Source organism: Triplophysa rosa, linkage group LG15, assembly GCF_024868665.1.
Source record: "Triplophysa rosa linkage group LG15, Trosa_1v2, whole genome shotgun sequence".
NCBI lineage: Eukaryota > Metazoa > Chordata > Actinopteri > Cypriniformes > Nemacheilidae > Triplophysa > Triplophysa rosa.
Window position 1 is genome coordinate 15,241,839 of NC_079904.1, and position 13,448 is coordinate 15,255,286.

The 13,448-nt window shown below is 38.6% G+C and overlaps 1 protein-coding gene across 7 annotated transcripts in view; it reads left to right on the forward strand.

Moving 5' to 3' along the window:
• Positions 1–13,448, forward strand: part of cdc42bpb (CDC42 binding protein kinase beta (DMPK-like)) — an 84,792-nt gene that overhangs the window by 12,690 nt on the left and 58,654 nt on the right. The gene's annotated exons all lie outside the window — the stretch shown is intronic.

Genomic DNA, 13,448 nt, shown 5'->3' on the forward strand with positions numbered 1-13,448 from the left:
TGTTCAAAGAGAGCAATTGTGCACGAAATCAGCTTAGAGAGACAGGCAGCATAACGGAAGTGTATTTGAATTATAAACAGAGAGCCTCTTTTCAAAAACCAATCACATATTTAAAAACTACATGTAGCAAAGCTCAATAAAACGGAAGGAAGGAGGCGGGAACCGGCGAACATTCACAAAACTTTAATCAAAATAAATAAACAATAATCCAGCAAATAAAAGGCCGGCAGCCACCTCACGGTCGACTGCCGGCCACACGAACATAAACAAACTGAACTGTTTCCGGGCCCGGGTCCGCTCTCTCGATGGTCCGGTCGCTCGTCCTCTTATGCTCCCGAGCTCCCCCGTGAGGCCCCGCCTTACCCGCCCCATGGCTCTCGCCCCGCCTTCCTCGCTACACTACAATACTAATTTCTCACAAGAAATGCAATCAGAAGTTATTGAAAGTGAAAATGAAACTTACATTTATTAATTAACTATGCTCCATTGGGCGTTTTGGCCGCCATTTTTTTTTAAGCTTGAGCCTTCTCGACCAATCACGTTCCTCGCATGTTGTTATGGAAATGACAGGTCTCTGTCATTGGTTAGCTGTGAAAAAGATGCTTGACAGGGCATTTTTTTTCAGGGGCTTTTTTCAACCTCAAAAGTTGTCTGAGCTGCAGAAAAAGACGCTGGCGTTTAAAAAAGCGCTCGGGACCTCCATAGGATTATAATGTAAAACAGATGCTAGCAGCTTCAAAAATGAAAGTCAAGTGTGAACATGGCCCAAGTCTTCAATAATTAGGCTGAGACAAGTCCAGCCCTGGGTTACGCTTTACTCTTGAAAGGAGGAAATGAGTTGCAACTCCTATTTCATTGAAAATGTCTGGTATGTCCTCTGTCCAGAACACAAGCTTTTTCTGGCTTTGAAGCACCATATGCCCAAATGGTCTATACTGTGTGAGGCATCAACGAAGGCCACCCTGAATTGACGCATATCACTCTGACATGTACTCCGCATGCTTTAGGAGAAGAGTCAGGACAGGGCTTGTGTCAGGAATGCCTTTCAAAACAAATGGTGTTCAGCCCAGATCTTTACTGCTGGATGCACGAAAGAGGCAGAGCGAGGGGTTTTCATGCATTGCCATTCACACGCTCTCGAGCTTATAACAGTAATGCTTTAGAGGATCATACGATGTGACAATGTTGGTGTCCCTCGGGAATTGAAGTCACCTGACCTAAAGCATTGGCTGGACTGAGGAGAATTCCTTTCATTCCTGCTAATATCCTCCCCCAACACAAGGCATGTGTGGGCGATCTCCCCTCCCCCTGTCTTTCCCCGCTTTTAAACCTACGGCCGCAAGCATGACACAGATTAGCTGTCCGGCTCTCTCGTGCTTCAGTTAAAGCCTGGTCTGTGACGTCTCGTCTTGCATGCCTCACATAGCATTGTGAAACTATATATTTTCCTAATTGACTAATCAATGAGCTTTATGAGAGTCAATTAATGGTATTCTGTTTTGTGTTCACATTTTCCTGTGTCAACACATTTTTTAGTGGGTGTTTACTCGATGGACATTTCTGACATTTTTGTCTCTGAAAAGCGAGGTGTGCTATGATTGGCCAGTTTACCAGTGCGTAGTGATTGGTCGAATACTGCAAGCGTGTGACGGAAATGTAACGCCTCTTTCCATATTTGGAAAATCAGGTTCCGAAGCAATTGTACTGACAGGTACGCCCACCATACTTGCATATACATTTGGGCGGTCTTAGTCAAATCATACCACGAACTGACGTAGATTTGTGGGGGTGTGGTTACACGAGGCGTTTCAGGCAGGTCTGGGTGAGCGTTCGCTTTTAGATAGAATGCATCTTTTCTTCCGACACTTAAATTTTTGCAATTTTACGTGTCTAATACATGCATGGACAACTTATAACACACCAAAGACACAGAAAAACACATATTCGTGCCATATATGACCCCTTTAAAAGGAAGTTATTAATTCATATAATGACATCAAACTGGTGATGTTTATGAACATTTTCTATATACAGAGCACAAATCAATTGCATTTTCCTGTCCTTATTTGATTGACAGGTTATATCGGCCCTGATCATCGGCTGTTTTTAAACTTGGCCGATAACTGATTGTGTGAGAACATCGACCGATACAGATTACTGGCCTGATATATCAGTGCATCTCTAGTTTAAATAGTTCATTATGTCTCAACAATCTGTGAATGCTTATCTACTGTTTTGTGAATATTTTGTGAAAATAAACCTCTTACTATTAGAAAACATTTTGTTGGGTGTTTTAATGGCTCACAGACACTCATACATTTTAATTAAATTAAATTGTAATTTGACATTTTATTATTACAAGTTAATGATTTATTAATGGTCAGGAAAAAATAAAAATGACCATCACTAGGCCAATGTCTAGTAGGGCTGGACGATGTGATCGTATATCGATGATGTCTCGCAAATATCCCGATGTTGATTACAACAGACAGATACCAGACGATAATCGATAATAATTGAAAATACGCGTTATAACATTATCATGCGATATAGGCTTTAGCATGAACGTTAATGTTCATATGCCCATGCAGTCAGTAACAGTGACAGAATTTTGGAAACGCCATTTGTTCGGTCAGTTGAATGAGCTGCTGTTTTCTGCCGGTCGCTGCACAGATAGACCAAGAGAAAGACAAGCTGCATCGGCAAAGCAAAACCTCACACTCGCGGGGCTGTAGCGACAACATTTTCTACCGAGAACCGGTACTTTTTTGGACCGGTACATAATTGGGTCGATACCAGAGTATCCATAAGCTTCATGACAAACAATACTGTTATCGATACTTGCGTTGTTTTATCTCTGTGTATTCGGGTGTTAAATGGCGAATTAGAGGCTGCTGCCTGTCATTTTCCATCCCTGAATGATGTCCTAATGGCCGAAGTTTGCTCGACGTATGTGTGATATCTAGGGCAATATGATTTCCGCGCTGTATTTGTAATCTGCTTGTTTTGCGTGTTTATGAGTGAAAGAGTGGTATGGTTGCGCTTGTAGAGCTTTCAGCGTCCGCTCTTCACAACTAGGAAGCTTCCGTCAAACACCCCTTTGCGGCAACCTGTCAAAATAAAAGTCCTTAATTTGAGAACAAGTTATATCATTGTTTTTTATAATTCGGCGTACATTTACTTACTTTAGTAAATTGAAGTAAATGTGCTAGTAAAATTATAAAAAATTGTACATATAATTAAAAAAATATTACTTGCTTAGAAAATAGTACTTAAAGGGAACCCGGTGTATAGAGAGATGTATGGCGTAATGCATTGTAATAGCCTTACACTACTAGCATTTGTTGTTAGAAACACATCAAATATTTTCAGTTCTTAAAAAAACCCTAAATTACTCATTAAAAAATACTCATTTTAACCTAAGGAGGCAGCCATATTCTTTTTCGATGATGTAAACTGGTTGCACGCACAGCTAGGCAGCCAAACTAAACACAGACACACTAATCAGTTCTTCAGTAAATATAAGGTTCTGTAGGATAATATTATATATATATATATATATGTAACAATGTTCACAGCAAGGAAGAAGGAGGAGGGAACCGGCGAACGTTGAACAACAAAACTTTAATAAAATAAACAAACAACAAAACGAAAGTAAAATGCCTCACACATAATAAAACATAACGTAAAGTCCAGGCCTGGTTCTCTCTCGTCCTTTACTGTTGTCGCTACTCCTTTTATATAATGCTAAAAGAAGAAGGAAAGAAAATAAAGATGCTATTTGGTGTATTTTCCTACATTTTAATATTGTTTGTCAGAAACAACACAAACATGCATATTAATAACCAAAATCATTTCGAATTTATCATATACACGATGTTTTAGCCATTATACAATGCATTTTATCCAGATTTTGACTTTTTGATGTTGATTTATCAGCATCAGTAGCCTAACGTTATTGTCTCCCTCGGTCATTAGCTGACGGGGGCTAATATTCACGTGTGCTCTAATACAGAATAAATAACCAAACCGCAAGCATTATTATTGTGTTTATCAGTATATTCTCATAATGTATAAAGTATACGATTATGGTGGATGCTGATGTCTTAAATAGTCTTAAATGTCTGAAAGGCGGTAGTTTAAAGCTATGATTTAATGCACGCTCACCTTGAACAGACGTCTAATACTGAACGCGTTCTTCTTTTATGGCTGGCAGGCTGGCTTGTGTCAAGAGGACATACCGCCACCTACTGTCCCTGTGTGTTTGTATATTTGATCTTATGTTTTACGTGTCATATTTTACTGTTATATATGGAAAACGTGTGTGCTTCGCTGTTGCGAAAGAGAACAGGTTTAGGTCGCAACCATTTGACATCACGGATTCTGACGCAAAAAAAGGCGGCCTCCAAGTAAAAATATTTTTTCAAAGTTTACGAATACTGTGACAGTTACATTATTTCACAATTATAAAGTCAATGCCATTGTTCATATATTAAGCCATACATCGCTCTATACCCAGGGATCCTTTTAAATTTATGTAGACCTAAAACCAGAAAGTAAAAAGAAATATGGTCTACCAGCCAAATAACCATAGTGATGTAAAGTAAATATGTTGAATTACATTATGATGTGCTCCTATGCACATGCTAAGTGCCGTAAGTGCATGTTATGTGGCATTTTCTGTTTGCTCAGAAGCATTTGTAAACTGCAGTTCTAAAGCTCAGCTGTAATAAAGAAACTTAACATGTTCTTTTCATCATTCAATCTTTTCACGTCATGTGTTTTTACATCAAATTATAGAGCGTAGTATCGATAACAGTATTGATAAGTACCGGTATCGATGAGCAATATCGGTATCGATATCGATAAAATCTTAATGATACCCATCCCTAGTCTTGCCTGCGTGCGTGTTTGTTTTGGCACTTGGCGGGTCCGGAACAAATTCCCTCCCGGTTCGTACCCACAGATTGATCAGCATATGACATCAGTACGCCGATCGTCTGCGCAACGTTGCATGAAGTCAAATACACCTGATATTATCGGATATCGTGATGATTTTAAAGTCGATTATCGATAATTTTTTTAAACACATCGCCCAGCCCTAATGTCTAGTTGTGTTGTGTCATACATTGACACATGCACCTTTTGTAAATGTGTTTTTTTAAAGGATCGTAAGCACAAATTGTACTGGAACGTCATTGTTCTTGCCAACGGTTTTTCTTTTTGATTTAATCCAGAACAAAGGTGAACATGGCTTTTCCCATCCAAGGTCATTCCATCACACAGATTTAGATCTGTCATGCCCGAACAGCTCCAATAAATGTTTTTCTTCAGCCCCAAGCTCTTTGACTCGCCCACATACGGTGGCTGTTTTGTTGTAACCGCTAAGCATGTTCCTGCACTCCCTCAAAACATTTCACAATAAAAAGACACGGACGGGATCCTCATTAGTTACGTGCCAACCCCGGAGGATATTTGAACTCCAGCTGAATGCTGTTCATTCTTTCCTGCTCTGTGTGACATGTTGCAGATGCACTAAACTGTCAACCCACTTTTCTGAACATTTCAGAGGAATCAAATTTGCTCTATTGAAAACCTGACTTTAAGTATTGGATATAATGAACCTGCTCAAGTTTCTCCTCTCGATCGACTATGTGATCAGCTTTCTGTGTAATACGAGATAGATTTTGGTGATGTTTTCTCTGTTACAGATCCAAACATTGAAGTTGGGTTGTGTGCCGTTTTTCTAGTTTGCATGATAGTACTATTTGGACTGGACACAAGTGTTTTTGTTTCTTTTTTTTCCCTCCAAGAAACACCTTGTGGTACACGATGGATGTGACTTACGTAAATGTCTGCCTCAACAGCTGAGGAAAGAATAACACAGAGGCTCCATTCCTGAGACACCCTGTATTGTCTTTTTGGAAAGTCACTGACCCATTCATCCAATTGGTGACTGTTACCATCATTCCACTAGTGGTGGGAGGCAACAGATTTGTTTGCGCTTATTTTTGCCTTCTACATCTTCATTATTGTGTAACACAGGTCTGGAATCTGATTTAATGTCTGTAAATCATTTTGGCTCTTTTGGAATCTATTGCTGGATCAGTTGACAAATGTTGTAGTCTTACATAATGTTTGTGTTATTCTAACTTTCAATGGGGTTGAAATGATGACCCTGTGTTAAAATTATTCAAGCAGCAGAAGCCATCGTAGTTTTGTAGTGCTGAGTAATGATGGTTGTGTGCAGTCAACTGCCTATAATGCTCAGATTTAATCAGCTTGCTTTTAAGAATACATGCACCATACTGTTATGCTGAATCTGTATGTGACATTTGATAAAATTTGTTAAAGCTGCAGTCTGTAACTTTTTTTTGGTTAAAATTAGTTATTGAGCAAGTACATAAACAATCAGTGTACTTCTCTAACCCTTTCTTCTTATTTTACACAGATTCATAATAGTAACCATCAAGGTTATGTACGGAGGTAACAAAAACAGCAACACAACTGATTAAAACAAAAGCGGCTTTAGGAGCTCGAGAGAGGTCTTACAGACAGTTAAGTTAAATATGACATGTCACATGTATGAATACACCTTAGACGGATTTCAAACAGAGTTTTTGTTCCTTTGAAGGGCACTTCACGAATGGAAAAGTTGTTCCAGATAAAGAGAAATTGCTTTTCATTGCTCAATTGGGCAAGTGTGTGCGGCCACATTATGACATACAGTCGTGCTGCCCTCTCCAGAGTTCACATATCAAGGGATCTGCTTACCCTAAACTTCATCATACTGGCTTGTAACGTAAATCAACCAATTATAATTGATGGCTGGAAGTGTCCGTTTTATTTATTTTAAATATTTACACTCCAGTCATTATTTACATTCCAATTTCAATGTCCAGATATTATATTAAAAGGTCTTTGTTCTGTAAAAGGGTGCACTTGCAATATTATGTCATTACTTAATCAGTGGCATAAAATATTTCTAAAATGACAATAATATCAACTATCGCAAGTATTTCTGATATAATTAATCACCAAACAAATAGTTGCTATCGCGACAGGCCTAGCCGTTGGGATTTTGTATACACAAGACTTAAGGGCGATTTATTGTTCTGCGTCAGGACTATGCCGTAGCTTACGCAGAGCCACATACCCCACGCCGTGGCCTGACGCACACCTCTGCAAAAATGTAACAACGCTTCAATTCTATGCAGACCCTATGCGGATGGCAACCACTTGTGATTGGTCTGCTTGAACCCCTCCCTCAGGTCAAAAAAATGCTTCGTTTTACTCATATGCATTTTCGAATGAATTATCTAAATAAATGATTTCTTCTACGTATATACAGTATATAACAATTCAAGCTGTACCAAAAAGTCACCGTCTAATTTCAGCTATCACTGCTAAATGCTTATCCGAGAGTGTACGCAACAAGCCACGTCTTCTTTGGCGATTGCCTTAATAATTACAGCAACATGCCTGTGGGCACTGCCTACTGCACGTGTAATTGCATGTTGGCGTGGACAACAACGCACAAGTGTAAATAAAAACCCAAATGTTGCAGGTCTGACGTAGAACCACAAATCGCCCTTTATGTTAATTAACCTGCAGTTTTACATCTTAAACAGAGATGGCGAAAGAGAGACAAAAGTAATGCATTGCATCTTTAAATATTGATTAGATACAAACATGTAACATTGGCAGTGTAATTTAATTTTAATAATTTAAACATTCAGGGGCGGTTTCCCGGACAGGGCTTAATTCTAGTCCCAGACTAACTTAAATGTTAGAGGTGTCTTGATCGAAAACAACTTGCACTGATATATCTTAAAATCTAGCAGTGTGATTGTTTTGTCTTGAGATGCACACCAGTAATGTTTTTTTTTTGTAAAGTTTGTTTTTAAAAACGACTTTAATAACTCAATTTAACTAAGACCTAGTCCTGGCTTAAACTAATCCCTGTCTGAGAAACCGCCCCTATGTGTTTCATAAGTATATTTTTTAATAGTGACATCAAAACACATCAAAAGCTTCATACATGCGTCTGACAGCTAGATGGGTGCGGAAGGATGATGGTAATAATGTGGTTATATTGTGCTTTTCTCAGTGTCATGTAAATTTATTTTGGCACACAGAAGGAGAAGTGGATGACTAATACGAGGAAGTTGTTTAGCTGATTTGTTCTGCAGAAATCTCTACTTGAGAAAAAAGCATTAATGGAGAGAGTCATTACCGGTGACTGTGGATGCTGAATGTAAAATCAAGTGTGGATGTTAAATAAATTTCATCAGCATAATGCATAGACCCGTTACCACAAGGGTGAGATTTCAATTGGCTTTATTGGGGGAAAATTTGAGAAATATGTCTTATACCGCAATTTACATAAGATTGAAATTTCATATGGAGGAACCATAACAACATCCATGTTTTCCTGCCTGTTTTGATGCTTGATTTATGAAACCATTGCATATGTTCACTGGGTTCTTGGCTACTAGGTTATACTAGGCCTTATCATGTGTCAGATCAGATTTAGACCTAAAGCCTACCAACAACACTTATCATTGACTGGCTGACCTTTTTAAACAGAGAATTATCCCATTTCCCAGAGGAACCCCCTTGAGATCTCCACAGTCCCTAACTTTAACCTGTGTCCTCCTCACTAAATGAATGAAATCACACCAGCTCACCCCACAACTAGGGATCCAGGCACGCGCCCGCCGCTAGTCTGCCTGGCAGTGAGCGGCTCAGCAGGAAGCTGCCAGTAAATGGTTGGTTTGATGGGGGCTGGGAGCGTGTGGCAGCTGGTGCTGGATAATGGATTAACCCTGGGCGGGGTCCTTATGCTTTTACCTCCTGCAACCGGCCGAACCACCCCCACTTTTCTTCTCCTTCATCCTCTGAACGTTCATCAGTTGGAACTGTCTGGGGATGACTTCCTTATCAATGTTTAATAAGCCATTTAGGGGCTGTCAGCCTCGCTCGCTGATTGAGCGCATCAATAAAGCACTCGTTGTGATATTGACGGGACCGGAGTGTCTTCATAGTGTCATGGGCTGTGCGTTATATTTGCTTGTTGATACTTTTGGGCTGAAATGTTATATTTAATAGTATAGTAATTATATATTTATTTGCTGAGACAATTTAAGATAATGAAACAAACAACTGGTGGGTACAAAGTCCAACCCTAAAGTAAAGATCGCATGACCTAGTGCATTGGTCACCAACCCTGCTCCTGGAGATCGACCGTCCTGAAGATTTCAGCTCTATCCCAATCAAAAACACCTGAACTATCTAATCAAGGTGTTCAGGTTTGCTTGATAATTACAGACAGGTGTGCTGAAGCAGGGTTGGAGCTGCAGTCTGCAGGACGGTCGATCTCCAGGAGCAGGGTTGGTGACCACTGACCTAGTGTCTATAGGAATGGAAAACAGCCAGTTGGTAATTTTTAACTCTTGAACACATGTGCAACTGAAATGGCCTGAAAATACTTTTTATCTTCGTGTTCTGTGCCAAATAATCATCATTTCTGATTTATTGGCTTCAGATGATATTTATGAGCTTAAATATGTTATTGGAATGTGACCGTGGACAACCGTTTTGGAGATTTCCTCCAGTGCTGTACTTGTATGACTGGAAATAGCAGCCTGGGATGTGTTGCTAATTTGGCCGCCATGTAAACTGTCTTAAAGAGATTTGTAATGCCCCCGAAGTATGGCCCAGAAGAGGAGTGGGACAATGGGTGGACTAGTGTGGTCAATGCACAGATTTGTTTAATAAATGACCATTCAGAAAAATCACCCATTTTTGTAAGCTAAATATACAGTATTTCTTTGGTCATGAACCCTGTATATGTCAAGCTCTGTCAGTGTTGTACAGGAACATTGTGATTTATAGTTTTGTATTTGTAGCTCTCATAACCAAAGGCATTTTAGTTGCATTCGCTTAAGACAGCTGTTACTTTCTCTCTTTATCTTTAAATGAAATGGATATTTCTTTGAAATGGTCTGTTACAGTTATGTAAGGGATAATGTACAGGCAGCCGGTTGTTATCAGAAATAAGCCCCGACAGTGTGATCAGGTCTTGAATCACTCTGAAGGGGCTTATTTCGCGATAACAGCCGGCTGCTTGTACACTATCCTGCTTATTACACTGCTACTTGCCACATGAGAAAAAAACTAGACATAAAATGAATTTGAAATATTTTATTAGCTCATTTTTACCGAATGCAGACCTTCTGCGAGGAAAAGCCATTTAGTTTCAGTTTTAAAGTAAGAAATGACGTTCAAACGTCACGAACGGGCAAATTGGTTTAATAATTTGTAAATATAATATCATATATGTTATTAAAAGACATATTTATAATTAATTTTTGTGTAATATTAAACTGCCCCTCTCAAAATGATTTGCAGCATCCGGGTTACAGTGTGTAATTAGTTTTGAGCAGAGGTGGACAGTAACGAAGTAAATTTGCCTGAGTACTGTACTTACGTACACTTTTTGAGTATCTGTACTTTACTTGAGTATTATTTTCACTTTATCTTCACTACATTTGAAAGACAAATATCATACTTTTTACTCCACTACATTTATAAAAAGGTCCAAAAGTAGAAAATGGTTTCTATGCAGCGGGGTTTCCTGTGTGCACAATTTATCTGGCTTGCGATCTGCCAGGACCTTTTACTGTTGCCAAGTATTTCAGTTTTTCTATGCAAACTTTGTTTTCTGGCAAACTTTGAATGGCCATTTGGCAGATTTTTTTAATGCAAATCTGGCAACTCTGGGATCTTCCCGCTAAACTAATGTAAACGTAGGCGCTGCTACACCGTTGATAGCGCTCTAAAAAGACAAATAGAACAATAAAAGACGAAAAAGGCACATGTTAAAGTGTGGTGTAATCATCTGTGGGTTACGATCAGTCAAAGATCGTAGAAACATTGTCATGAAAATGATCGGCATAACGGCTAAACGGTAAATAAGCATCACATACACCTTGAGCTACGCGTGCGTGTTAACTTATGATCTGCTGCTATATCATTTAAAGCGATTTGGAATGATGTTTTTACTGAAGTAACTATAGTTGAAGTATTCCTGTATATCTGTATAAAACAATAGAATCCTGCCCAAAATACAACATAAAATGTAATGGATTTAATGGTTATAATGGGAATTGTACTATGGATACTTGTTGTCTACTTGTATGTGATGGATTCTATTGGTGGGATGGTAAATCCTATTGGAATAAAACCCAAAACACACTACAAAGAGGAATTTAATAAAAAAAATTCCTTGTTTTTTTTTCAGCAGGGATGGTATTTGCAGTAAAACCACAGTATCCACAAATTTACCATTTTCTATATATGGGAACCATACTCCAATTAATAATCTTTAGTAAAACCACAGCAACTAAAAATACCATAGTTTCATTATACTAGCTATAGTTTATGTTTGTAGTTAAATTATGGTAATACAAATGGTAATAAATCCAACAAACACATTGCTTCTACACTTTACTATTTACAAGAACCTTACTACTTACTGGTAAATTGCTTCTAAAACTGGTAAATGGAATATACAAAATAAAAGAACACTGCTCATTAATACATATAGGCCTAGGGGGCTAATGAGGATAATTAGGCTAAATGATCATGCAGGATTATATCTAAACTAAACATACATGTGCTAAACATATAAAGCTCTTAAAGGAGTTGCTCACTGCAAAATTTGCCCCCATTGACTTTCCATAGTAGGAATAAAAATTATTATGGAAAGTCAATGGGGGCAAATTTTGAAGTGAACTACTCCTTTAATACTACTGATACTGTGAGCTACTCAGTGTATTCAGTAGGTTGCTTCAGAGTCATAAGGTATACGACAATAAAACAATGCACAACTGACATAAAGGAAATTTACTTGTAATACTTGAGTACTTTTAAAAGCACGTACTTCTGTACTTTTACTTAAGTAACGATCTGTCTTTACAACTTACTTGTAGTGGAGTAATATTTGGCCAGTAGTATCTGTACTTTCACTCAAGTAAGGAAGTTGTGTACTTCGTCCACCTCTGGTTTTGAGTGGTTGTTATTTGAAAATAACAACCCTTGGAATGTCGTGACTGGCCAATCAGAATCAAGCATTCAAATGAGCCGTGTAATAAAGTAGGGCTCTATCATGACAAAACATTATAATCACAATTATTTTGTGCAATATTGACATCACATTAATTTAAAGCGATTACTTATAGAATTAAATCATTAATAAATAACTTGTCTTTTTAACACTAGATTCAATTGAAAAATGTAAAAATATATAAATGATGAGTGTATATCAAATGTGGCTAGGCCTGTTGCGATAGTCAATTTATCAACTTATCGCGCAATATATAAACTTGACGTCGCTAGTTTTTGGTGACGCAATATATCGCCATTGTTTATATATGCGTTTGTTTACATAAAAATAAAGCATAAAAAAACAGCAACTCAACTGATTTAAACAAAAGCTGCACTAGGTGCTCGAGAGAGGTCTTATGCTGTGTTCCCACCAAACGTGAATGAAGCGTTAAGCGGGAGTGATTTACATCTTAAGTAAATGCAAAGACGCGATAGGACATCCTGCGCCGTGAATGACGTGGCGTGAATTGAATGTTTCGGGCGTTTGATGCGCGTAACGCATGATTCGCTCAAGTTGAACAATCTGAATCTGAAATTCGCGCAGCGTTAACCAATCAGGAGCTTGCTCTAGTAGTGACGTGATTATGACGTAGCGAGCGGAGGCAGAAATCCGAAACAACAATGGAGGACAAAATCATCGTTACTGTATGTGGATACCCGGAGCTGTACGATACATCTTACTTTTATCGGAAAGGGAATAAAAAGGATCTTGCTTGGAAGAAAGTGAGTGAGGAGGTCGGACAATCTGGTAAGTTGTAAAAAACAATCTTTACTCAGTTTGAGCTATATAAATACGAGACTGGAGCCGCCTGGCAGAAGCCCCCTCCCATGTCGCAAATTCACGTCTGTTTTGAAGTGAATTTCACGTGCGAATGAAGCGAGTAAACTCAAAATGTTCAAGCGTCCAACTACGTGCGAATAGCGCAATTTATTCGCGCAAGTCGCGTTTGGTGGGAACGCTCAGTTACAGACAGTTAAGTTAAATATGACATGCCACATGTATGAATACACCTTTTCAAATTTCAGACAGAGTTTTTGTTCCTTTGAAGGGCACTTCACCAATGGAAAGTCGATCTAGATAAAGAGAAATTGTTTTTCATTGCTCAATTGCAAGTGTATTTTAAACTGCCACATTATGATATACAATCGTGCTGCCCTCTCCAGAGTTAACATATCAAGGGCTCTGCTTACCCTAAACTTCATCATAACGGCTCGTAACGTAAATCAACGAATTATAATTGAGGGCTGGAAGTGTCTGTTTTATTTATTTGAGATAT